This window comes from Micrasema longulum, unplaced genomic scaffold (assembly GCF_059751315.1).
Source record: "Micrasema longulum isolate JH-2025_06_02 unplaced genomic scaffold, ASM5975131v1 h1tg001300l, whole genome shotgun sequence".
NCBI lineage: Eukaryota > Metazoa > Arthropoda > Insecta > Trichoptera > Brachycentridae > Micrasema > Micrasema longulum.
The window spans coordinates 202,139-227,963 of record NW_028278487.1 but is presented as its reverse complement, the minus strand read 5'-3'; the positions used below and the strand labels follow the sequence as shown (position 1 = coordinate 227,963).

General features: G+C 30.7%; 1 pseudogene across 1 annotated transcript in view; it reads left to right on the top strand.

Moving 5' to 3' along the window:
* LOC148276000 (spondin-1-like) overlaps nucleotides 1-25,825 on the top strand; it is a 185,399-nt pseudogene that overhangs the window by 63,317 nt on the left and 96,257 nt on the right. Inside the window, exon 3 of the transcript XR_015823881.1 lies at nucleotides 18,628-18,854. The product of XR_015823881.1 is annotated as a spondin-1-like (transcript). The remainder of the gene's footprint in view (nucleotides 1-18,627; nucleotides 18,855-25,825) is intronic.

The following is a 25,825-nucleotide window of genomic DNA, read 5'->3' as shown; positions in this document are numbered from 1 at the left end:
AACAAATATAAATTAGTAGAAAAAAGGGCTCTGTAAATTACAGTCCAAGATTGATGTGAGTTCTAGAGACCGTGTATCAGCATAAATAAAAGTGATTTGAATACTCACGCCAAAGGCAACCCCTTATAACATGACAGCGATGCGTTGCCTTACATGGTAGACACGAAAAAGAAAGCTAAGAAATGGCTCGTTTTTGACACGTACTGAGCATAGAAAATAACCAAAGATTGGTCATGTGATTATTGTCTGTGATAGCAGCAGTTTATGACCGTTACAATATTTAATACCAGGGAATCTGTATAAAACTAGTGAACTTGAAAACGAATATGGAGCGTCATCCGATTAGGACAAAGAAACATTGTGTAATGAGCTGTATTGATATTTAAACGTTATTTTTAAACATTTAAGTTTGTAAGTGAAAATTCTTGATGGAAGTTCATTGCAATTTATTAAAAAAATTAAAGACGAGTGATACTTAAATCACAAATTTGGAATATCCAGTGACCGGTTTCATCGCATTCGCGACATCTTCGAGACTGGTATCTTGATAATGATCCTTAAGATAAAAATAACTTTATTTAATTTACTTTCATATAACTTTGAATTATCTCTATTTCTGTATCCTGTATCTTACATAACTGCCATGATGAAGGTGTATAGTGGGATTTGCATTTATTTATAAGTGTTCTGACGATGAGGAAAAGTATAAACCTGAAGACACAGAAAAATCGGTAACTGGTTATCTACAAACAATTGCTAACATCACAGACATTCGTTTATTATTAAAATTGTTTTATGTGACTGCCAAAACGTTATTTCCAATATTGACAGGCAAATACACGATGCGGTAAATGTGTGCCTATAAAAAGATAAATGTATTGAAAATCATTGAAATGGAGAATAAAATATGCGTTTTAAAGTCGAAATAACCAGTTTCCAAATTTTGTCATATGACTGAGTGGATAATAATCCGACTGTCAGTTGTTGTCATCCACAAATGGAAAATGGAATACCTACCTAAAAATGACTGAATAAATTAATGTTTGAAATATTGAAAACATCTGCTACATATTTTAAAATACGCTTAAAAGATTTTGTAAATACAAAATAAGCATATTTTTAAAATAAAGTGTATATTTGCTTGTATATGATCTATTTTAATCGATATTACCCCAGAAAAATAGTAAGTGCGAATTTGTCCGCTTTGCGACCTAATATTTAGCTGGTTTGTCAACTATGCTAAAGGTCTCGGATTCAATTGGGAGAAATCACCTACTACAAATACCGATTAAAATATGTGAAACGGATTTTTTTTAAAAAAAAGTGTTTTCAAAGACGATATAAATATTGCGGAAAAATGTTTTCATTTATAATTTTAAAAACAAAATTGTTGAAAAACACCCCTTCACAAAAACGTGACATGATTAAAAGTGACCCTCGTGACGATAAAATTCAGTTTTGTTTACAATGTTTGGCATGTTTGCTTACTATTTGTATGGGCCGTTATTGTCACGTGGTTTTTACGAAGGTATTTTGATGTACTGAATCATATATTTGCTATGCATATGAGTAATATACAGTATTCATAAAATTTTCTTCAAGATGTATTGCACAAAAAATAGTTGTAAAATCACTAATATATGTAAATATACCTGGATAAAATAGTATACGACCGTCTCTTCTTAAGTCCTAGTACGGACTGGAATGATGAAACGTCAAACTTTAATGTGAATCGTGACGTATAAAGGGAGTGGCCAATGCAACGAAGCGTTTTTGCGGGAGTAAAAAACAATGAATATAAAAGTGTATTTTAAACTTTAAATAAGTGAAAAAAAAATTTTTTACATGACAGTATTTCATAGACCGTTTATAAATTCATAATCGTAAAAAAAGTGCTATTTCCCTATAGTCAAAATCGTTGACTTTAAGTATTTTTTAAAGATGTGTTAGTAAAGTAAACTATTTTACAGTCAATTTTCCAAGCCACTGCAAGATGGATCCACATAATTCTGTTCAATAAGTGGCTTCAAATGCTGAGATCGTCATAAAGACAAAATATATTTCATTTTTGCTCTTTACTGTAGAATTGTTTTTTTTCCTTATCATTTGTTTATTTAATTAAAAAACCAAAAAACCGCCTAATGATATGAGAATCTAAATTAAAAATACACACTATTTGCGTAAGGGGAAGTTCTCAAAATATTTTATAGGCGTTAATATCTGTTCAAAACAGCATGACATTTTTAATCTTTCAACGCAGATATAAGGTAACTTGCGTACTTAAGAATTCTGTTTCACGATGAAACAAGCTAAACTATTCATGCCACTTATAAATATTTAACTAGGTCTCCTTATTTTGGTCTTGCTAGGACCAACTCCATAGGGATACCTTGGAAACGTATTGAAATATTCAGCTGGTATGTACACCGATTTGAAGTTTCTGCTTTTCTATTTGAACTAGTTATACAATTGTATTTTTATCCTGGTTGCAATGACCATAGAAATATGATATAATATTATAATAAATTGATGATTCAGTTAGGGATCTGCTAGTCATTGTTGATAGGCTAAATAGGTAAACCGATTGCCAGTGTTTAAAAATTAGCATTGCAAATACCCTTGTACTGTGTAGCACTTCATACCCTGATGCTCAAAATCCCCTGACTGTCAAACCAGTTCATTCAAAGCAGTGGTGTCCAACCAAATTTGCACCAAGAGCTACTTTGAAACTATTGCCATCTTTGCGGGCACCGTCTAGTTTAACTTCAATCTTAACTGCTGAAGACTCGTTTTACTCTTCCTACATTATGTATGTATTCTACTAACCGATATTTATGAATATACTTTATATTATGAATAAAATAAATAAATACAGTTAGGTAAAATAAAAGAAACTAAGATATTTGACTATTTACATACATTTTCGGATAACTTCCTTAAATTCGGTTGCTCTGATGTGCATGCCAAAATCATGGTGTTTTTTACATACTTGTAAGTCAACGTGTTTCTGTGTTTGTTTTTTATTATTTTTAATTGGGAAAAAGCCTTTTCACAAAAAAAGGTTGACTCAAAAAACGCCTTGACAATTAGTACACAGTTGAGTATGGTTTTATATTTGATTAGGTCCATGATCTTAAAACCTGCATCGTTTTCGTTAACAGTACTTTTTAGTGCAATATCACTACGGAGTGCAATTATTTCCAGATCAATTTTCGTTTTATTGATAAAACACAAGTATTTTCAAATGTCAAAATTTACAACATAAACTTTGCAATTCGATATAAAGTATTATTCTGTCCATTTTTTTGTTTGTGAGCGCCTAAAGTATAGGTTGCAAGCTACCAGGCGTCCGCAAACCACAGGTTAGACATCACTGATTTAGAGGGTAGAAAGTTTCAAGTACCTAAGAGTATATTGATGTAACTGAAAATTTCGGAAAAATCTTTAAAAAATCTAAAAAAAAAAATTAAAAAACAATTGGAATTGCAGCTACAAATAGTAGCCGCTGTATTCAATAGTATAAAGCCTGCACAATACCGATTCTTCTCTATAAATGCGAATCTAGGTCCAAAACAGCAAAATTCTCTGTTTTGAGAATAAGTGACTAAAAAGATTTTGAATGTGTGTTGGTTTGACTTTGTAAGTAATAAAGAAATGAGAAAATGGACGCAGAAAACTCTGTCACTAAGTGGAGGCCAAACAGTTAGTTTGGCCATATATTGCAGATGCTTCAGGAGAACTCCACACTTGTCTAATTTATAAAGCATCTAGTTCTTGGCGTCCTGAACTTCCAATGTTGACTGTTTGTCGGAAATTCTTTTTGATATAACGGGACGCAAATTTGACTTGGGAGAATGCTCAAGAGCTGGCAGCTGACAAAAGACCTAAAGGCTGTTGATGGAATCATATGCTCCAACTAGGAAGTAGACATGAAATGACGATGTAATAACGTAAAATGAAATTTAACGGTTAAACGTATTGAGAAGATACCCTTATAATAATGTTTGGATAATTTATATAGCGCCATTTTTGTGAAAATCACCTCAAAGGCGCTGACGTTTATTAGATAGAGCGAGACAAACTTATATTATACTATTGTAAAATTATAGTTTTAGAAGGGAAATATAGACTCTATATTGATTAAACAGGTTCAATAAATAGTGTAACAAAACAAAATATTTACAAACAATTTAAATTCAATATTTACAAAGCAATCAAATTGGAAACGAGTAGATCAAACATGGAATGAAATTAATTAAATTTGATGAAATGTACGTTGATATATTTTTTATTTTTTAAATTACCATTTCAATTGATCTTTCATTTGAATGTAGACATTTTTTTCCAAAGAAGTTTTGATATCGAGCTGAAATTGTAGAGCTAAAATTACCAGCTTACTATGATAGTTACAAAAGAGTATAAATTTTCTCGTACATAATATGTAACTATTTTACTATGGCTTCCATTTGGCATTCAAAGTATAATTCAGGGGAAACTTTTTAAAATATTTTTTATGGCTTAACTTTATTCTAGTAAGTAACCGGTCAAGCGAATAATGGTTATATTATTTATACATATTTAATCTCATGCCTTTAACTTGATCTAAATCTTAAAATATGATATTTGAATTCAACAAATTATTACAAGAAATATGTATATTAACAGTTCACTTATAGAGCAAAACATATGTAATTTTATTGGTGTTAAGATAAAATTATTTGTCGTGGATGTTTTAACATAGGCAATCTGGTGTAAAGTGTAAACAGTATACACAGTGTTTAAACTGCCCATTTAAACCAGCCAATGACAGGCCATAAGCGCTCTAATGCCTAGACTTTCATATTCACTTCTCAAATATGTTTTCCTTCTCTGTTGCAATAAATTTAGATCTAAATTACTCCCTAGAGAGGAAATTTAGCATGTCTACAAACATTTGGATATACTCAAACCTTTGTTGAATCTTTCTTTCTTTACACTCTAAGAAATTGCAAAGCGTAATTATCTTCGTTGAATGTCAAATTGTTCTTTAAGCTACATTGGAATAGGAACCAAGGCTTCCCCTTAACTTACCCTGTCTTTCTTGTCTGGTTTCCAGAAGATATTCTTTTATTCAATTTCTTCTCTTAAATTTTCAACAGCTGAAGCTGTGTGGCATTCAGACAAACGGCAATCAAATAAAGTTCCTCGCCATAGTAAAACTCATTCCTCGTACTTCGATAGGGGACAGACAAGACCTCATCCTCATCCCTCCGTGATGAAAAAAGTGTCTTATAATACGATTGCCATTAGTTAATTAATATTTGTTTTTAAAAATATAATTTGAAATTATATCTACTTTCAGCAAGGGTCCGAAAGAAATTATATTATCCTTTAATAATTTACAAACAGCGATATTAATTAAATTCATTATTAAGAAAAATGTTTATTTTAAAGTCCTTCACAAGTGTTATAGACCTTTAAAGATTCCGTAACTTGCTTACCCAACACATACCATATAAAACATAAAATATTGTTTTTAGCAAAATAAGTCCACCACAGTACTTATCTTTTTTACTAAAGGTTTAAAATAAAAATGAATAAATATTCCACCCAGCGCATCTGAGGACATAAATCTCCTTGGTGGTGCCCACGTACACGAAAAAAATCGCTCGTTGCTAAACGAGAATAGCTACTCAAAGGAGCTCTCTGTAATCTGGTATCCTTAGCATCTTTGTGCAAGGTTATTCTGAAGCACATTATTATGCGCTTCATAGGATTGTAAAAAAGAGGGAAATTAAATCTTTACTAACTTGTTTAAATTGATTGGACGTAATCAAATCACCAAAATGATTTCCTCACGTATTAGTAAAACCAGTAAAAATATTATTAAAAGTTGTTGCAACAGAGAGGGAAAACATCTATAAGAAGGGGTATGGAAGTCTAGGCATTTACAAAGCCAAGGACCTGATTAGCTGGTGAAGTGGCCACATTACACATCTTGTAACAGTCACTATTCTGCTTTTTTTTAAACATCCACATTTCCTCAACTTTTCCAAGTGTTGACTTTTGTGAATTAAAAGATTTTTAACCTTTATCATGTGGGTAGATTCATTTGGCTGAACCAATTCACTTACTAGGCAATGCCTAAAAACAATTTTATATTTATTTACTTCTCGGTAAACCAGTTAGTCTAATCAAAGACAGGCGCCGTGGCGCAGTTGGTTAGACGGCTAACTGTGGAACTGGCGTCGCGGGTTTGATTCCCGCTAGTTGCAAGAAAAAAAACCAATAAACGGTTATTCCTTTAAAAAAAAAAAAAAGAATGTAAAAAAACCATTTATGTATATTGTTCGATTATTATTGATTATAATCAAAATTTATAAAATTACGTTCCATAATATTTTATAACTAACTTATTATTACAGTTATATGATTGTAAATGAGGTGTTTTAAATAAAACGTGTTATTAAATAACACTTTAAAATGACATCTGAATAATATTGAAAACAATGTAAAATCGTAATGTAACATTGAATTTTGCAATCAGTAATAACATAGTGTTTTTTTTTTTGCTAAGCTGACTGAACACTTCAATTTTTCGTCATTTTCAGTCACCTGTCTTTATGTTTTCCTTTTTCAAGTCATAAATTACTTTCATTTCAATTTTTTATGGCGTGTGAATTTAAGACGTTTAAACAAAAATGGTAACAAGTAATCATATTATCCGTAAGAATAAGCATGCTTGCGCAATAATAAATTTTCATGAGCACCAAATTTATGAGCGAAGAATCACAAAAATTTGTTTTTCAAGCTTCATAAAAAGAAAAACTGTAAATACTAAATATCGCGCATGTATCTGCGAGGAAAGAAAGCTCTGTAAATAAACAGAGGAAAGTTAATACAACAGTTGTTTGATGTAGAATGTTTGAAGTAAATTCAGGCTTTTGGGGAGAGAGATTTATGCTCCGCAAGACTTTGGCATACGGGAGTGTTTTTGCAAAAAAATATTCGATTGTATAATTTACGAGCGCAGACGTGTTTCGCGGTTATTTTATTTTTCAGGGCTGTGTGCTGTGTAATGTACTAAAACTAGATAAGGGTGGCTTTCGGGTTCAATATTTTAACATTATTCAGCAAAGCGTTTTTTCCGAAACCTAAAATTCTTCCCCTCTCGGGTTGTTGATGATCTAAGGCTGACGGAAATTCAAAAATAATGTGAACTCTCCGAATGAAAACAAATTACTTCAAAAGAAAAAAACGTGTTCAATCACATAAATTTATTTTATATCAATTAAAATGATACATAAATATAAATGACATTTAGCTGATTTGCGTCGTGCCATTTTTGAGAAAAATCACCTACGGGCGCTTTACAATTTAACACCTAAAATTAAATTCTAACTATACTTAAATTTTATGATAAATGAAAAAAGTGTAATTTCAGTTGAGATCTGAACTGACTGAGACTGTCGATGATTTGCAAGTGTAAAGGCATTTGGCTCCAGGGAGAAGAACCAGCAACGGCTAAAGCATGATCTCCAAACCTAATGTTTGGGCAGCGCCAGATTTTTACGAGTTTCCCTCTGCCTGAATCAAATGCTGACCTAAGAATATACTTTTTTTGACATGTATTTTACCTAATAGTCCGATAGGTATCTTAGAACCATTCCATTAAATATTATAAACTGTATTCTTCTACTTCTTTTCCACATCCGTTCCTAAGTCGAACATGTGGACATCACCAATTGCCTTCACTCTATCGCCAGCCAGTACTCTCGCTTCCTCTCACGTCAATTCAGCGGCCTTTAGTTCCACCGAATATAGTCGGAAGAGCGTCATCAACGGCCTTCCAGGACGACGCCGACGTGAGCTCGCAGGTTCAAGGTATTTTGAGCATTAGTTGCATGAAATTTCAGAGCATATTTTTTTGTTCTGTTTATAAATCTTCTTCTGCGATATTTAAAAATGGGTGTTTACTGTATTTGGAGTAAGAACTTTTTTTTAACGAAAGCCATTTTCAGGAGAAGTGTAATAGTATGGATTTTGTCTACGGAAAGAGACTATTGCAGGAGATAGATGCAGAATTTTGCATAGATTTATATATGACTAAGCGTTTTGTCCAGATGTTTATTGAAATATATGGTTATGTAATATTTTTTATGTTAATTTATGTTATTATTTGATAATGTAGATGCCCCTACCTTCCATGATGTATCCCAACACAGGGCTTATGGCCTTATAGAGTTTGGGATAAATTATTATTATGGTTTTGTAATATATTTATATATATGTGCTTGCATTTTTTAAATATAAATTACTTCAAAAGGAACACCGAAGTAATTTATATTTTAAAAAAACAGATACAATACATGATACAAAATGATCGCTTGGTTGGTTTGTTAATAGATGCATGGTTAATTGGTTTCTGTTTTTTTTTAAAAACACGCAAAATGAATCAATTTATTTTTTTAATTTCTGAGGTCGAACCAAACAATAAATGTTAATTGAAATCTTAAAAAAAGATTTTTATAATTACCAGGGATATTTATTGACGTACGGTTCAACCTTCACGTTTGCTCGTATCAAAGGGAGTATAATTAGCCGAAACCGCGGTGCTGTGAATTTAACGTTTTTCATCTTGAAATCATTTCCGTTGAAGATCATTTCCGAATTGCAGAGGAAAGGAAGAAATGTACCAACGTGAATTCGCGCAAAGAGCTCCCGGAAATTGTCAAAATTGTGCGGTGTTCCAAAAGACTTTGGCCTGAAATTCTCTCTTACCTGTGTTCGACGGTTTGCGGCGTCGGAAAATTGGCCATAAATTCGGTTTAATTTACACCCTGCCCAAGTTATCGCTCTCAACTTCCTTTGAAGGTAATTCGGTGATTCTGTATATTGCGTAGATTTTCGAAGTGATAATGAGCGTAGTCGATTTTAACTTCCAGGCGAACTTGCCAAAGAAACATCTATGTATACGGCGATCGATAAACTAGATTTAAAGTTTAAACTTACACTTAGGATTATCCTAAAGTTCAAGGCTGGGAGAAACTATCTGAGAAGACAAAGAATCACATTTCATCATAACTTCAACAGTTATCGAATTCCCGTAAACTCTGCCCACCAAACAAAACATGCCAATAACAACGTATCGCATATATGATTATATATTACGTACATTCACATTTATGTTCAAACACAATATTATATTAACTAACTAGGAAACCAAAAACCTTTTAAATTACGATAAAAACTGTTTTTTTGCTTATTTTACCTACTTTTCCATGTTTTGTTTTCATTATCACATTATTTTTAAAACAATTTCATAAATGAGCATATTTATTTATTTTATTTACACATTCCATACTTATTAATACAATTTTTTCTATACTTTGCTCAGCTAACAGAGTACATACCCCTTTTCAGCTAGGCAATTACATTTTAATACATAGTAATAATTTACAAGTTAATAGAAAGAACAGACAAATAAAATATAAACTTACTAGTTTACATATATTGATACACATACATATAAATGTAAATATATATTTACATACATATACATATATACACACATTTTTACACACACGTACGAGTACACCCTTACATATATATACTAACAAAAACATATCCATTTATTAACAAGAGATGAATAACATTTTATTGAAGAATTTTATTAAGAGCTTATGACCTGTCATTGGCTGGTTTGAGTGGCCACTTTACACACCGTGCAACATTCACCATTTTGCCCATATTTGAACATGTATATTCCTTCAATTCGTTCATCTGTTGATGTTGATGTTTGTGAAGTTAAAGAGTTGCCCTGTAGCCCTTGTAGATGCCTAGACTTCTATCTTACCTTCTCTAAAATATTATTCATCTCTGTTGTTATATGTTCATATTAACAGTTCCCAAGGGAGTTGAATCCAGTCCTGGTCTACAAAAATTGGGACAAACTCTATTGTTGATATCCATTCAAATATTGCATTCAATTTTTGTTCGCTTGAGAACAACAAATTGACAGACATATAATTATATTTATTTGACCAATTAGCGCTTTCACCCTCTAATGGGCATCTTCAGACTGGTAAATATTAAACAGTGTTAGGATCATTAATGTAAAGGTAAATATTATCTTAAGTCTAGGTACATTTAAAAAATAAGTCGAAAGACTTACAAAACATTCTATTTCAATGAAATATTAAACGACAAAGTTATTAAAAACATGTCTTGGCGGTGTACTATAAGGGAGGGTTCTATTGTATAAAAATCAAAATCTTAATCAACTTAAATCAAATTTATAAGAAAATATTTCTAATCAAAACTTATCATCATTTCGAGCAGCGATGCAAAAGGCACCGCACCAGTAGTCGAATGAAGAAATCAGCTCTATGGAAAATTGGATACAAAAAATGATTTCTTACTCGCGGTAAAAAATAGGGCACTAAATTTCATGTTTTTTTTTATTAAATGTACGAAAAAATATTTAAAAATATCTAAAAAAAAACGAACTTCTTTGAACGACGCCTCTAGTTCATATGAATCAACCAATTATAATATAGTTGTGGAAGATTTCCGGTTTGCTTATCATCAACGGACCAATCGGCAGAACTGACCGAGAAGAATTGGAAGAGAACTTGAGACGTCACTCGTGGAGAAATTTCAGAAATTTAAAACCACAAAAAATCATAGCTCTGATAATACGATACATAAAAATAAAAAACCCTTTTTTAGCTTAGTTTTATAGTCTGTAAACAAATAGAAAATAAACAAAAAAACACTTCATTTCTCCATTGCAAATTTACCGTTATCTCTTGTGAAAGAATGCTGTGATATGAGTTGTTTATAAATAATGCAGGAATTGATCTCTCTCAATTTTTTTAATTATATAGCGATATTTATTGTTAGTAAAAAAATAATAATCAGATTATCGGCTAGATATAAATAAGTTGGTCTTGTGTTGTAGTGGTCAGTGCGTTTGTTTAGATTCCTGACATGGTTGACGTGAAATATTTATTTGAAAATAAGTTTTTACAGAAGAATATTTCATACTCCCTAGACTGGTACATGAAGCATATGACTGATCATCTTACCTTCATGTAACAAAAATGATCAAAATACACTGCGATTGGTGTATCAATTTAGTGCCTTATGCGCCATTAGGCGCGGAAAGGGAATTTTGGTGATGGTGAAAAATAGGTTATTTAACTGTATACACATATTAAAAAAAATTAACAATCTGTATTTGTAAATATCTCATCTTTTGCTTCATACAATACAACGTTACGCAATGTTATTTATTTATTATACGGCACAAGTGCTTTTTGCTATATAAAATATAAGAATATAATGAGTTTAGTTAGATATACAAAAATGAAAAATAATTTTAAAACATGGGTATGAAAAGAAAAATAAACAGAAGAAAAATATACATACATGTATGTATGTCAGCATACAAAAGATATAAAAAAGTTGGTATGTTATGAACATAAAATGAGTTAACATCAGATCATTAGCAAAAGTAGCTTTTGAAACATAATCGTTCATCGTTACTTTAGAACATCATAAAATATTTATAAAGAGGTAATTTGAATTCACAGAGACTCGAGTTAAAAATGTCGATATGAGAGGTACATTCGTTTCCTAGTCTATACCTAGTGTATACGCGGTATAGGTGAGTAACAAAGATAGTTGGGTTAAGAAGGGTGACAATAATATTTAGTATTTTGTCTAGTTCTTCGTGTTGGTATGTTAATATCTATTAAATCCAGGAGTTCGCAACAATCAAATTTAAAGTGAATTATTTAGTATAAAATAAGATTTAGTTATTGTCCTGCGATCCTCCATAATTATAATAAACCATAATTCAACAAATAAATGTAGTTTATTAATTTGTTCTATAGGAATATGCAGTTTGGAATTAATGAATCTTCAAAATTTTCGTAGGACTCTTTCAACACTATTTATGTGAATTTTGTAAAGAGGAGACCACATAGTACAGTTGTACTCTAATTGGCTTCTAACCAAGGATATATACACGTATTAACTGATTCAAAATCCTTTATGGTTCTAAGAATTAAAACCAAGGTTTTCAACTTTTAGAAGTTATGTGGTTGATATGGCTTTTGATTCCAAGTTTTTGGTCAAATATGACACCAAGATCTCAAATCTCTTTTACTTTTTCCCAGTGAATTATTTTATGTAGCACTTTCATAGATTAATTTATTAGCACAGCCTTAAAAGTCATACAAATTAATTTCAATGTATGCATCACCTGGTCGTTTGTTATGACCGAATAACAATATATATATTTTTTAATTAGTCCCTTTGCACTAGGTTTTGAAATTTTACAGCCGCACAAATTGAATTTTGATACAGTTATATAGTAGTCCGACACAGTAAGTATGTTAAACACTTACCAAACATACGCCCCTCTTCCACGAAACCGCAGTAAACTGAATTAAATCATTGTTTGTATTTGAAGTGATAAGGATACGTCTTTGTGTCACTTTCAGGAAATGGGTCTTGAAATTTGTTCAGGAAAGGTTGAGATTAAATTTCAGATTCAGGACTAAGGGAACGCCACCCTTGTACAGATAAGGACAAGTCAGCCGTAATCTTGTCTACTTCAGTGACGAAATCTAATTAATTTATGTTCAATAATTCAATTATTTTACAGATCTTGATCAGATTCGTATGCCAACGAAATGATTTTACCGAAAACCTAAATACCTACTTTAATAAATTAGTCGCTTCAATGGCCTGTAAATTTTTATTTGATGATACAAAAAACAAATTAAAAAAAAGAGAAATGTTTTTTTGAAAAAAAAAAACATTTTTGAGTTACTAAATAAAGTTATGGTACAAGGGTTCGAATGATCGAAAGTCAAATTTATTTTTTTTATTATTTTATATATAAATTGCACAAATTAGTATACAAGTTTAATACCAGGATATTTATATAAAACTAGGGAAATATAAAATAAATACAGAGAGTCCTCTGGTTAGGATAGTCTACATCTAACATGGCTCAGCCTGTTTTAAGATGGAGATTTTTCATATTTGAAAGTAGAAGTAGTTACCGTTACCACGTGACTTATGTCCAATTTTTCTTCATATTTTATAACATTTTGAATTAAATTAATTAACCATCATCATCATCATTCCCTTTTCGCACATAATGGTGCAAAGAGCACTGCATTAGTACACCAACTACAGCGTTTCTTAATATTTTTTGTAACATGAAGGTTAGATGATCAGTCTTACGTTTCAGGTACCAGTCCAGGGACTATGAAATGTTCCAGTGTGAAAACACCCCTTTAAATAAATATTTCATATCAACCATGTCGGGAATCGAACCCGAGACCTTTTGCATGGTAGGCAAACGCACTGACCATTACACCACGTGGCCGACGAATTAATTAATAGAATAGGAATAATACCCTTTGATTATCTTTTTATGGAACACCGTTTTCATCAGGAATTTAAAAATTGATTTTTAGAATTTTGTATGGGAATCACATCTGTTTTATTAATAACTTATAACTGTTGCATTGGTGGCCCCCGTGGTGTAATGGATAAAATACTCTAAAGGTTCTTGGTTTGATTCCAGATGACAACACAAAAATTAAATATGACTTTTTTCAAACCTGGGTGTTCTGTATAATCTGATTCATCATGGTAATTTGGCCTCCAGGGCTGTTGTGGTGTAAAAAAAAAAAGCTTTTGTAATTCGTTGTTAATCATCAAACATCTTTAAATTTTTAAAACAAACAAAACTTTGCTGTTTTATGATTTACCGAAATATTTGGTGATAACTTCTTGAAAATGGGTTTGATGTTGTAGGAGAACGGAGTTCAAACCTAAAACCTCTGATTTATTAGTACGCATCAATACTAGGAGACCACAGCCAGGTTTATACCTAAACTGACAGTTTTACTAATATCTGTTTGTACCGAATCGTTTTTCTTAAAATGAAATAATGATTCCAAACGGATACGACAAATATGTTTTTCTTTTAAATTTCCCGAGAGAAAAATACATTTTATTTCAAATAGTTCTTTAGTTTTCCCAGAAACGTTTTAAATATAACTGCTCTTTGTTTTCCGGACAGAATAAACGACATTTCTTGCGTTAAATTTAATTTCCCAGAAGATTAAAAACACGATCTTATATGCAGTTAAACTAATAACTACATATTGCGTTATAAAAGACAAAGCTTAACGATTGGTACAGATATAAAATTGTATAATTTTTGTTATTCATCTTAAGGTACCACAGAGACAAACGCGTTATACACAACTTTTCCACATACCTAAATGCAGAACAAATTCGTCAAAAAACGCTACGATTAACCGTATTATGGATACGTATAACAGAAAATTTAACGAAATAGATATATTTACCAAAAATATTAAATTTATCAAAACTGCCATAGGTAATAAATTGTCTTTGTCCGCATCCTCCTCTCCGTTGCTCTCTATCCCTGAACATATAAGTTTTATAGTGAGAAGATCTTTTAATATAATTATGTATCCCCGTACTGCGGGCCAACTGTTTGTGACACCTGATTTTTATAATCCGAATCATTTCTATTAAACTTATGTGTTATTCTTATTTATATATTATGTAGGTGCATATAATATGCATTTGTGTGTTCGTTTTGAATCAACGTTCGCGTATTGTCAATCCTTATTTTATTGTTGTCATTATTTCGTATTTACTGCATTTTGTGATTACCTACTGTATTGTATAGGACTCGTCGCACATTATTCATTCGATGTGTATCAGTTAAATTTAAAAATAAAATGCTTTTTTTTTGTTCAGAATACGGTTTTGAAATTTAACATACTTAAAAAAAATAAAAAAACAATTTATATCATTTCGTCATTTGAATTTTAACAAAAAGGTTTCTAACTCTTTACTAAGCTCTTTATTGTACCATTTTTAATACAATTTACAAGTTTTAAGCAAATATATTATATTCATACTTACGCACCCATACAAACGCACCCTCTCCCTCTTTCATTCCCACACGCACATGTATCCTCTCCCTCATTCATTCACGCATACACACATTCACATACACATGAATACAAACGTCACACAAATAAAATTACTAAACTTCTTTTCTTATATATTATGTGTCATTATATTTACAGTGGATTTTTTTAATTGGCTTTAGTATTGTTAAGATTTTTCTAATTATTTTGTTTATGTAATAGCTGTAAAAATCCCAAATAAAATAAATAAATAAATTAATAAATAAATTAGCCTCAAACGTACACCCACGTTTAGATTTTTTTCATTGATAAAAAAATGCAACATTTTTGCATTATCGGGATCCCAAATAGGCAAATCGATGCTTGTTCTAGGGGAATTCATTGTTTCATATAACAATTTTACATCCGTTTAGATATATCAGTTACATGGAACTCATTTTTTTTCGGTAGTTTCCATGTTATAACATGGAAACATAACATACATACATGCAATGATGAAGTTCAGTGGTTTTTTAAATATGTTAATTAACTATTAATTTCAGCCAATTTTTTTTCGTTTGTTTTTTATTCCTGAAATATCTTCGCATGTGACGTCAAAGGTTCTCTTCCGTTTATTATCTGTCATTTCTGCGGATTGGTCCGTTTGCGGTAAGATAATCGAATACTTTATAAACTCTCTTATCATTGTTTGATTCATATGAACCAGTGATGTCATTCAAATGAGTTTGTTTTTATGAAAATATATTGTTTTTTTTATACATTTTCAATAAATTTTGCCATTCAATCTAATGCTCCAATTTTTTAGGGGCGCAAGATATTTTTTTTGAAGTCATTTTCCTATTGGGTTGACGTTTTTCATTGGTAAATTAGCATTAGTATACTTCCTCATGTATTTATATCCTCAATTTATTGTAGAACTCCTACATATAATATAAATTTTTATTTTAAGAAATAATAAAGAATGAGATACAAGTAAGATTATTAATTTTTCAAAAAGGAATAAAAAAAAAAATTAAAAAAAGATTACTTACAAACACAAAACTAAATATTAGATATAAAGAACACGCCAACAGTTTTTTTACAATCATTTTCACATCGTGATAATTGTCAATATTGCCTTGTTTGTATTTTATTACAGATAACATATTGTACTATTAATGCTCAACACATCTTATCATGGAATGACACACATTACCCCTACAACACATCACATACCAATTATAATATAATTATAATATCCTCGACACAAAGACAACTCAAACAAATTCAAACTCGAACAACTTTCGGACAAAATGACTTATTACGTAATTTAGGTCTTAAACCTACTTCTACTGTCCATTAAAATAATACGTTATTTTTTAAAGGCTATAAAAATTAACACTAAAGGAAGTAGAAGTAAAATATTTTTATCGTTTAGCAAATACAATTTTCCAATCTCTATTTCATTGCAAGTACATGTACATGTGGCGTTTTAAAAATAATGATTTGTAACATAAATTATATTTAGGGTTTGTACAGTTGTACACGTACAGTGTCATACTTGTGTGGATATGACGTCACACGAGTCTACATAGAATACAAGACTTGACATGGTTTATCTTATTTTTTTCTAAATAATCGTATTTTGCTATAACAGGCCTATACAGTTATACTACCGGATCCATCAGACGTTGTCCTGCCCGAACGTTGGCTTCCCTGCTATAAGTTTGGAAAAATACTTTTCATTGATAAGTAGGTACCTAACTTCTTGTTTGTGATTAAATTCCAAAACTTGAAATTGATAATAATAAAATATTTCATTTAAGTAGGTCCCTAGGTAATTGTTTATGGTTGAATTCCAAAACATATAGATATACATTTTTAATATGGCATTCTTTTTGCTAACGTCAAACTTCGGTCGTCTCACCAACACTTATGTAGTAATACGATTTTTTTAAATATATTGAATTTAATATTTTTTGAGTGTTACCATAAATCTAATAAAAAGAAACAAATGGGTAGAAATTATAAGGAATTAAAGGAAAGGATCTGATTGAGATCCACAAAAAACAAATGTTGTTTATAAACATTCAAAAACAAAATTTTCGTATACCCAAAAAAACAACATCTTTCCATTTTTTTGCAAATGCATTCTCCTCGGATGCTACCCCGGTAGATCGATGAATTAAACATTTATGCTATTTACTTCTTTTTTACATATTTGATTGAAAATTTTTATATCTACAATTACGCACAGCGCAAAGATCTATATTTCTCTGAAAACCGCACGTAAATTGGTTCAACCGTTTAGGAGGAGTACGGTGACATCACACGTACAGAAGAATTATATATATATATAAAGATAAGATTGAGTTTTTTTACGGACATTTCTTGGTGGAACTGCATTTTAATTATAATAATAACAATACATACCTAGTTTAAATCCACTTTTGTTAAACCTTAATAAAAGTGATATTTTTATAAACCATGAGAAATAGATTATCAAACAAAATTGTTTCAAACGTTTGTGTTTAATTTCTGTTTTAAAATACATGTTTTTATAAACACGACATATTTTGCTTAATGTAATAACGACGTTACAGTACCATCTCGAGAGATTTTTTTTAGCACAGTCGTTTAAATCTCTGATGCACAGCTTTTTATTTTTATAAAAAAGAATTGAATTTTATGATTTCCTAGATTTATACTTATAATTAGAAATCTGATTTGAGTCTACTGAACAATTTATTTTATTTTTACAAATATAAACATACAAAACTATAAAGCTTCATTAATTATCTCAGAATACATACTTGTATGTCAATAAATACTTATTTCGTTATATTTTCCCCGAAATTTAAATATATATACCTAAATTCCCCATTACCTATTAAACACTTAGCCTTACCCTTAACCATTGGTTTTTCCCTCAATTATGATTAATGTACATGCTATAGTTCATAAAATTATTTTTATTTTCTACTTAAGTGCCTTGAATTATATAACTATATAAGGACATTCAATCCAAATAATCTTCACATTCGTTTGAAAATGCCCTAATAAGGCGAAACAATTGTCACGAAGTTTTTATTTTTATATGTTTATATTTGTAAAAAAAAAAAATGTTCAGTAGACTAAAATCAGTGTTTGATTTCTAATTATAAGTTTATATATGGAGTTCTACAAAATAAACAACAAATCAATCAATACTAATTTCTTAGATTATTGAGTGTAAATATATATTTTTTTAAAAATGACAAATTCCAAGTGGTCTTAATTTGACTGTCATCGTAGTAAGTAAGGAAGTAAACAACTCTTTAAACCAGTCAGATAATAGTGACTTATGTTAGAGAAAATATAATGTATATATTGTATTATTAATGTTGTAATTAATATTAACCATGATTCTATTATCAAAAAAATGCATTTAATAATCGGTACGTTTTTTATACCACTGTGTTTCAAAGAATAAAGAGTTTAAGTAGTGGGCAGCAGTGTATTGTAAATTTTGTATAAGTCTGTATATTATAATGTTTTCTATATTTATGTATTATTATTCATTAAAAAACAGGTTACCGTGGCACAAATTGCCTCAGTGGTGATATTTATTTAAAAAAAAAAAAAAATGATTGAATAAAATAAAAAACAATATTTCATTTTTTTGTTTCAGTTTCTCTACAAGGACAGCGAAACTCTCAGTTACCGAACAAATTTACTGGATTTCTGTTGGTTGCCGAACCAGAGTCTCGGGATATTGTTGCTGATTCTTTTGTGGCCAATCAGAAACAGAACGATGTTGGGACATTCCAGACACTTGGAGATTCGCTCACGAAGTACAGTGAAAAGTGCCCCAATGCCGTTGCTCACGCCAGCTCACTGCCAAAAAGCGAAATCCAGGTATAAAATTTATGTTTATAGGCCAATTGGTTGTGTTAATAATAACTTTTTAAAACAGTATTTTGCGTAGACATGTCAAATTTTTTATAATACAGGATGCTTACCCTCTTTAAAAAGAATCCTGACAGAAACGAAGAAATTTAATTATTTTTGACAGATGTCTTAACCGGGATAAAGGAATTAAGAAGACGCCGTAAGCTAGTACCTAGACCTGAAGAAGGAATTATTTTTTTTTACAAAAACACGCTTTTCGTGGATAGATGAATCAACAATACCTCAAGTGACGCGAAATACGTCTAAATCCAATGTTTGCCTCAAACTTAATTTTTAAAAACTAAGTTTCCGTTGACAGAAAAAAAAAAAATTCATTAGGCTCACTCCGTATAAATTTATATGAAAATTGCGCATGGCAAAACCAATGGACGTTAATCATGTTTAAGTAAAATGATAGAACAAATAAACACATTTATTATTTTTCTAACGTCTTTTATAAAATTGTTTAGTTTAGTGCCGAAATAGAGCGTTCATTGGCAAAAAAAAGTACATACTTGCTACACAAAATAAGTTTTTGACACATAAAAATTGCAATAAAATATTCCTAGCAGCTTCGCTAGATACAAATATACATGTTTTAAAGCAACATGTTATAAATGCGTATATATATATGTTTAAATATATAAGAACACATTTCTAATAGTAATTAAAATATTACTACAATTTAATAAAAATGAGAAAATCGTGAAAGTAAAATACTTAAATGGTAAAGTGGCAACTTAAACCAGCCGACGATAGGTCATAGGCCCTGTAAATGCCTAGACTTCCATATTCCCTTCTCAAAAATGTTAGCCGTATCTGTTGTTATTTGTTAATCGTAATGGCTTTCTAGGGGGTGAAATCCAGTCTTTTGTCTATAAACTTTTGTACAGGTCCGATGATAAGTATAAAAAATTGAAAATTCTTTTCAGGCGTTGCTTAGTATGTGAAATAAATCGATCATATGAATCCCTTCACAACAATAAATGTTTCAGCACTTTAACATTACTCAATCAACAAATGGAAGAATTGAAGAAATGTGGATGTTCAAACATAGGCAAAAGGTGAATGTTACACAGTGTTTAAAATGGCCACTTAAACCAGTCAACGACAGGTCATTAGCTCTGTAAATGCCTACACTTCCATATTTTCTTATCCTAAATGCTCCCCATCTCTTTTTATTTTGTTGATTTATGATAAAGTTTAAAAATTGAAAACGGAGACAAATAAATAACAAACTAATAAATAAAGTGAACGGTAATAATAATAATGATTATTATTTAATAATTGTGATTTGTTCAAAGAAAAATTTTGAAATAAGCGTCCTTGAAAACCTTTTCATTGCGTTTTCGCCTATGTTTAAGCTAACATTTAAAAAAATATTTTTTAAGCATACATTTTGAGGAATGTGGAAGTGTGGGCATTTACAAAGCTTTTGACCGTCTTTTGATTTTTGAGTTTATGTAAACACTTAAGTCAATGTGTAAAACCACATTTTCTATCAACAGATACTATCCAAGTTGTCGTATTAAATAAAAGCATAATGTTAATTGACAGTAACTATATATCAACTTGATTTTAGAGAAAAAAAAAATTAAATGACACATTTTAGCAGAATGTCGAATGTTATACGGTTTGTTAAGTAAATCACACACATAACGTGTAAAGTCTAGGATCTGACAATTAAAAGCATTTTTTTCAAATTTGTACATTTTATGACTTTTTTGTAGCGACATTCAATAAACTGTTTACGTTTAAATTTTTTAAATCAAAACAAGTTATTGAAATATAATTATAACCTAAGTAAAGGGTGATTTTTTGAAGTGGTTTTAGTCTACAAATATCGTTTGAAAAGAGTTATTTGAGTTTTCTCCGTTTTTATTAGATCAAGTGACTTTTTTATATGACATTTAAAAGTGATTTTTGACTCGAGTCGTGCAATTATATAATTTAAACACACTTTTGCAATTAACCATCATCAAAATTCTGATTAAAATTGGGATTAACGAGGGCATCTTGAGGTAAGACGTGAAATTTTAAAGCGTTGTAATATCGAATTTTGTGACAGTTAGTGAAAAAAATTTCTTGCGCCTTATGCAGCTATTAATGTTGATTATAATGGCTTTCTAACGTTAAAATACACAAATTTTGACCAAGAACTCTTTAAAAAATCACTTATCAATTGTTTAATGAAAACCCCGGATAAATTAAATGAAAACCCGTTTGTGATTGTCAGAAATAAACGAGTGAGTAGTTAATCAAGCGACTACAATTCAGTCAATTTCATTTTGGTGATTTATGATGTGTCGAGTTGGGAGTGATCCAATAAATGCGAAATTGACAGTAAAGATCGCTTTATCTATGATTTGATTTTCCAAAAAATACTATTTATACGAGTAGGACCAAGGTGAGACCTTTTGTTTGTATGGCTGGTCAAAAATGTGTTTAACTAAAACTAAAAATGTTTACATTATTTTGAATTCAAACGGAATTGAAGTTATATTTTCAATTTTATGCTGTGATTGGTAAAAATATCTTAGGAAAAAAAATGCTGTTTGAAATATATTATTTTATTTGAATTGGGTTGTAATCCTGTTGTAGTATTGTGAACTAACAGATTCAAGGTCCGAAGTTCAAATTACACTCTACCACAACTCGATTGGCATTTTTCAGCACAAATAAGTTACTTACGACATTCAGGTCAAGTTCTGAAAATATTAAAACCTTTGATTAAATAAAAAGAATGCAAATATTTATTTGTACAATAATCAAAAAAATATGTATTTAGGAGTGGTATATGAATTTGTTTTCTTTGTGTTTTTTTAATAACATAACAAAATAACAGCCTCTTTTTTCAAGTAATTTAGTTAAATTATTTTCTGGTTTGATGAAATTTAAAAGAGATCTCACATTTTATTCCGTATGAAAAGTCAACTTTATTTAATTGTAATACTTAATAATTGAATATCAGCAAATCGTGCGGGCACTTCATTAAGCAGATATGTAAATCATCTAAATTAATGGAAGAATCCCATATATGCAAATTTACAATTCGTAGATTCAAGTGCATAAATATATCTACTCCATTATTTGTCCTTTCGGGCCTGAGGAGGATATTTAGGGTCCCCCAGACGGCATATTTCATAACTCTTTTGTTTACCATCATCATATTGATTTTACTTTTTGCAATTCTATACCATAATGTAAAAAATGTACCGAAATTATAAAAATATTTTTTTGACAAATTCTTTAAAGAATAATTCACATTTGTCTTCATTTTCCCCCGTGAAAAAAGAAAATATTACAATTCATCGTTTTCTAGTTTAATAATTTTTTATATATTCTGTAAGTTCGCACTTGTACTTTTTACTATTTGGGTGCAAATTTCGGGCTATAATCACAAAAAAATTATGTTTTACATTTTACAAGTATTCCGCCTCCCAACTCCTCACGTACCACCGCACTAACATGACAATAAATTTTTGATCAGTGTTGTTCAACGTGTGTCAGAAAGCAGTGAAATGCCATGTAGCATCCTCTCGCTTTTTTATTTTATTTGTTTTGTGAAAAAATGTATAAATTCCACAGAAAACTCGAAATATTATTTTTATTGTGTATACATTAAACGCACATAGGATTTTTATAATACAAATTTTCTTATATAAAACAAAACTAAGTTTATAAACAATAATACGTAGCAGTTATACAAAGGTTTGAAAAATAAGTTAATAAAAACATGTTTAAAAAGATACAATTGAAGTTATTTAAAAGTACGTAATTTACTTTTTACAAAGAGTAATTTCAAATTTCAAATTATAAAACCGAAAATAAAGAACTAAAAAATGCCCGCACACATATATATCTTTATATATATGCAAGTAAAGAAATGTTATTTCATTGATATAAGCAGCAAAAGAGTGACTACTTTAAACATTGTTTTAAATTACTTATTATATTGTACTTGACAGAATATTTTAATTTGATTAACGCAGGCGAAGTATTAAATATACCAAAATGATCACTAAATTTATTGGCATTTAGATGTAATCGTACTAACGGAGAGAACTGAACATAATTTGTTTGAAATAAAACAATTTTGATAATACCACCATGAAAGTCATAATGACATTTTCTAATATTTTTTTGAAGAGACGAATTTAAGGCATTTTAGCTGGAACCTCCTTCAGGAAGTCGTGAATTTTTTTCACCTTCGGCTCTGAAAGTTTTAAAAGCATGCGTTTAATGACAAAACTGTGGTCTAAAATTTCAGATGACGAATTAAATTTATTAATTTGTGTACCATTGCATAAAATAAACATTTATTGGCAATTGTATACGTAATGTTTATCCTGCGGTCTCTCAGCAGGCATTCATTTTGATTTGCGATGGAAAATACGAGATAATATATTGCTACCAAAATTATACAGTTCACTCCCGATCATGTTTGTTTTCGGATCTCAACTATATTCATTGTCATTGAAGTATCCATTATACCAGAGTTTCGGTTCCGATAGAGGGCTTGAATAATACCTACGCAAATTTGTGTCGAACCGATTGTTTACTTCATTTCGGATACCATATTCAGACGTATCCAGAAATAAATTGATTTTCCAGAGGAGTAATATTTGTTCTGATCGAGCCTTGAACAATTTGCTTGAATGTGCGTGATTAATTGATTGTGATCTGTAATTTGAAACAAAGCTAGCGACATATAATTTACGTTAAGCGTTTGAAAATTAAGACTATGTTTACATTTAAAGGCAGTTGAATACGTTGGCGTGCGTATTGGAAACGAAAATGCTAAACTGTCCATACGTTGGCCAGTCGTTCAGTATCTGTCGTTGCTGGCCAATGCACGAAAGTCAAAAGCACAAAAAAATCCGGTGCGCCCTTTCCTGTTGTTCCTAGAGTACTAAAAGGTGGACCAAAATTACAATACTGCTGTCTTTGTTGTGAGTTGAAAAATCGACAACAGATGGATCGCGCGCCAGTGTATGTACCAGCGCGTGTGACGGCTCTGTCAGCCGCAAAAAGTCACCTCTAAACGCCGGCACAACACATTGGCCAGCATTTGGAGGTGCTTTAAGGTAGGTACAGTACGTTTTCGACAGATTTCTAGGTAATTTAAATTGCAGTGAAAAGGGTTAGGTCTGCTTAATCTCTCCCTACACTTTGGCGCTTCTTAATTCTCCGGAGATCCAATTAAGATTTAAGCTAACAGACATTTCTCGTGTTTCTTGATATTTACCTTCGTTGAGCATTCAGTAATTTTATCGCAAATAAATTATATTCGAAATTAAGCTCTAGAAACGAAAACTCAATTTTAATTTTTAGATAGAGATACTTGATAAAATTTCATAATCTATAATTTACGCGCTTTCCATGTTATGAGCCGATTCGAGTTCTCACTAACAAAAAATATTGACATGGTAACAGCAAGAGTAAAGGAGGTTAACATCATCATTCCTTGTGCCCACTTTACGAAGCGCTATAAAGATTCACTTTGGCTCCCTCGACAATTTACCAAAATGGAAATTTAGGAACGTTTAAGACAAGATGACAGCGAAGTTATGTATTTTTACCATATAATCTGTCGAGACTGACAACTTTTTTGCGCTCACTCTCCGCCTTCTGCTTTATGGCTGGGAACATGGCAACGCGACAGAGACGTGTGACGTTTCACCCCCACTTAATAATGGTGGAAATAAATCTGAAGCGTTTATTCAAATGTCCCTCCGCGTACCCCATACACTCGCGTGTTATCTGGGTTTGAAAAATGCCCCTAAATGGTAGTATTTTTCACGAATGTTTTTCGCACAACGATCTCTCGTCTCCCAGTTAGAAGCAGGTTTTTGTATGTGGTTTATTGACAGCTCTTTTATTGAGCAAAATTTGGAAAATATTTCAGTAAATAAGTCAGCACTTACGTAAAATAAATAAAAAACCGCTGTCGAAAAGTAAATAATGTATTTGTGTCATAGTAAGTTTTTGTAATACTTAGTACTTTTTAGAATATTTTTTGCGCGTTAACCCTCACTCCGCCTAATGTAAATCAGATCATCATCGGTATGTAGCAGATCTTATATACCGATAATCGGAGTATAAAAGTGATTTTAAACATTTTTATCACTCAGCGACGAGTGTATTATGTTGCATATGTACTAGCTTTTAAAGTTTATTTCAAAAATCGCCACCCGGGTAAAATTATTTTGCGATAAAATTTTAATCAAAAAGTCAGTTGCACGCGTTTTGTCCAAAGTGAAATTTCATCATCACCATCATCGTTCCCTTTCCGCACCAAATGGTGCATAGGGCACTGCACTGGTACACCGATCGCAGCGTATCTTGATCATTTTTGTTACATGACGGTAAGATGATCAGTCTTACGCTTCAGGTACCAGTCCAGGGACTATGAAATATTTAAGTGTAAAAACACCCTTTTCACTAAATATTTCATTTCAACCATGTCGGGAATCGAACTCGAGACCTCTTGCAACGCGCTGACTGTAACACCACGAGGCTGACACTGTGACAAGTAAAATTTAGCTTATGTTTAAATGGTTATTTCTTTTTATAAAAAAATTAAGTTGAAATTGTTTCTGCAACTAACACTGTTAGATAAAAAATGAATAGCAAAATCATCATTTTTCATGATACTCTCCCAACTTTTGCGAATAACCGCTTAGGATTGAATCTTTATTATTAAGTATACAAAAACAGATTTTTTTATTGTATAAGATATTAAAAATAAAAATAAAAAACAAATGATTTTTTGTCTTTTATGTGTTTTCATAAAATTTAAGATATGCATGTGAAATTTTATTGACGAATACCTACAAATTGTATGTTTTCTAATATTTACATCTGTGTTAAATTACTCTCTAAAATAAAAAGTCATTAATAAAAAAAAACTTCTTTTCTTTATATTATTGTATTTT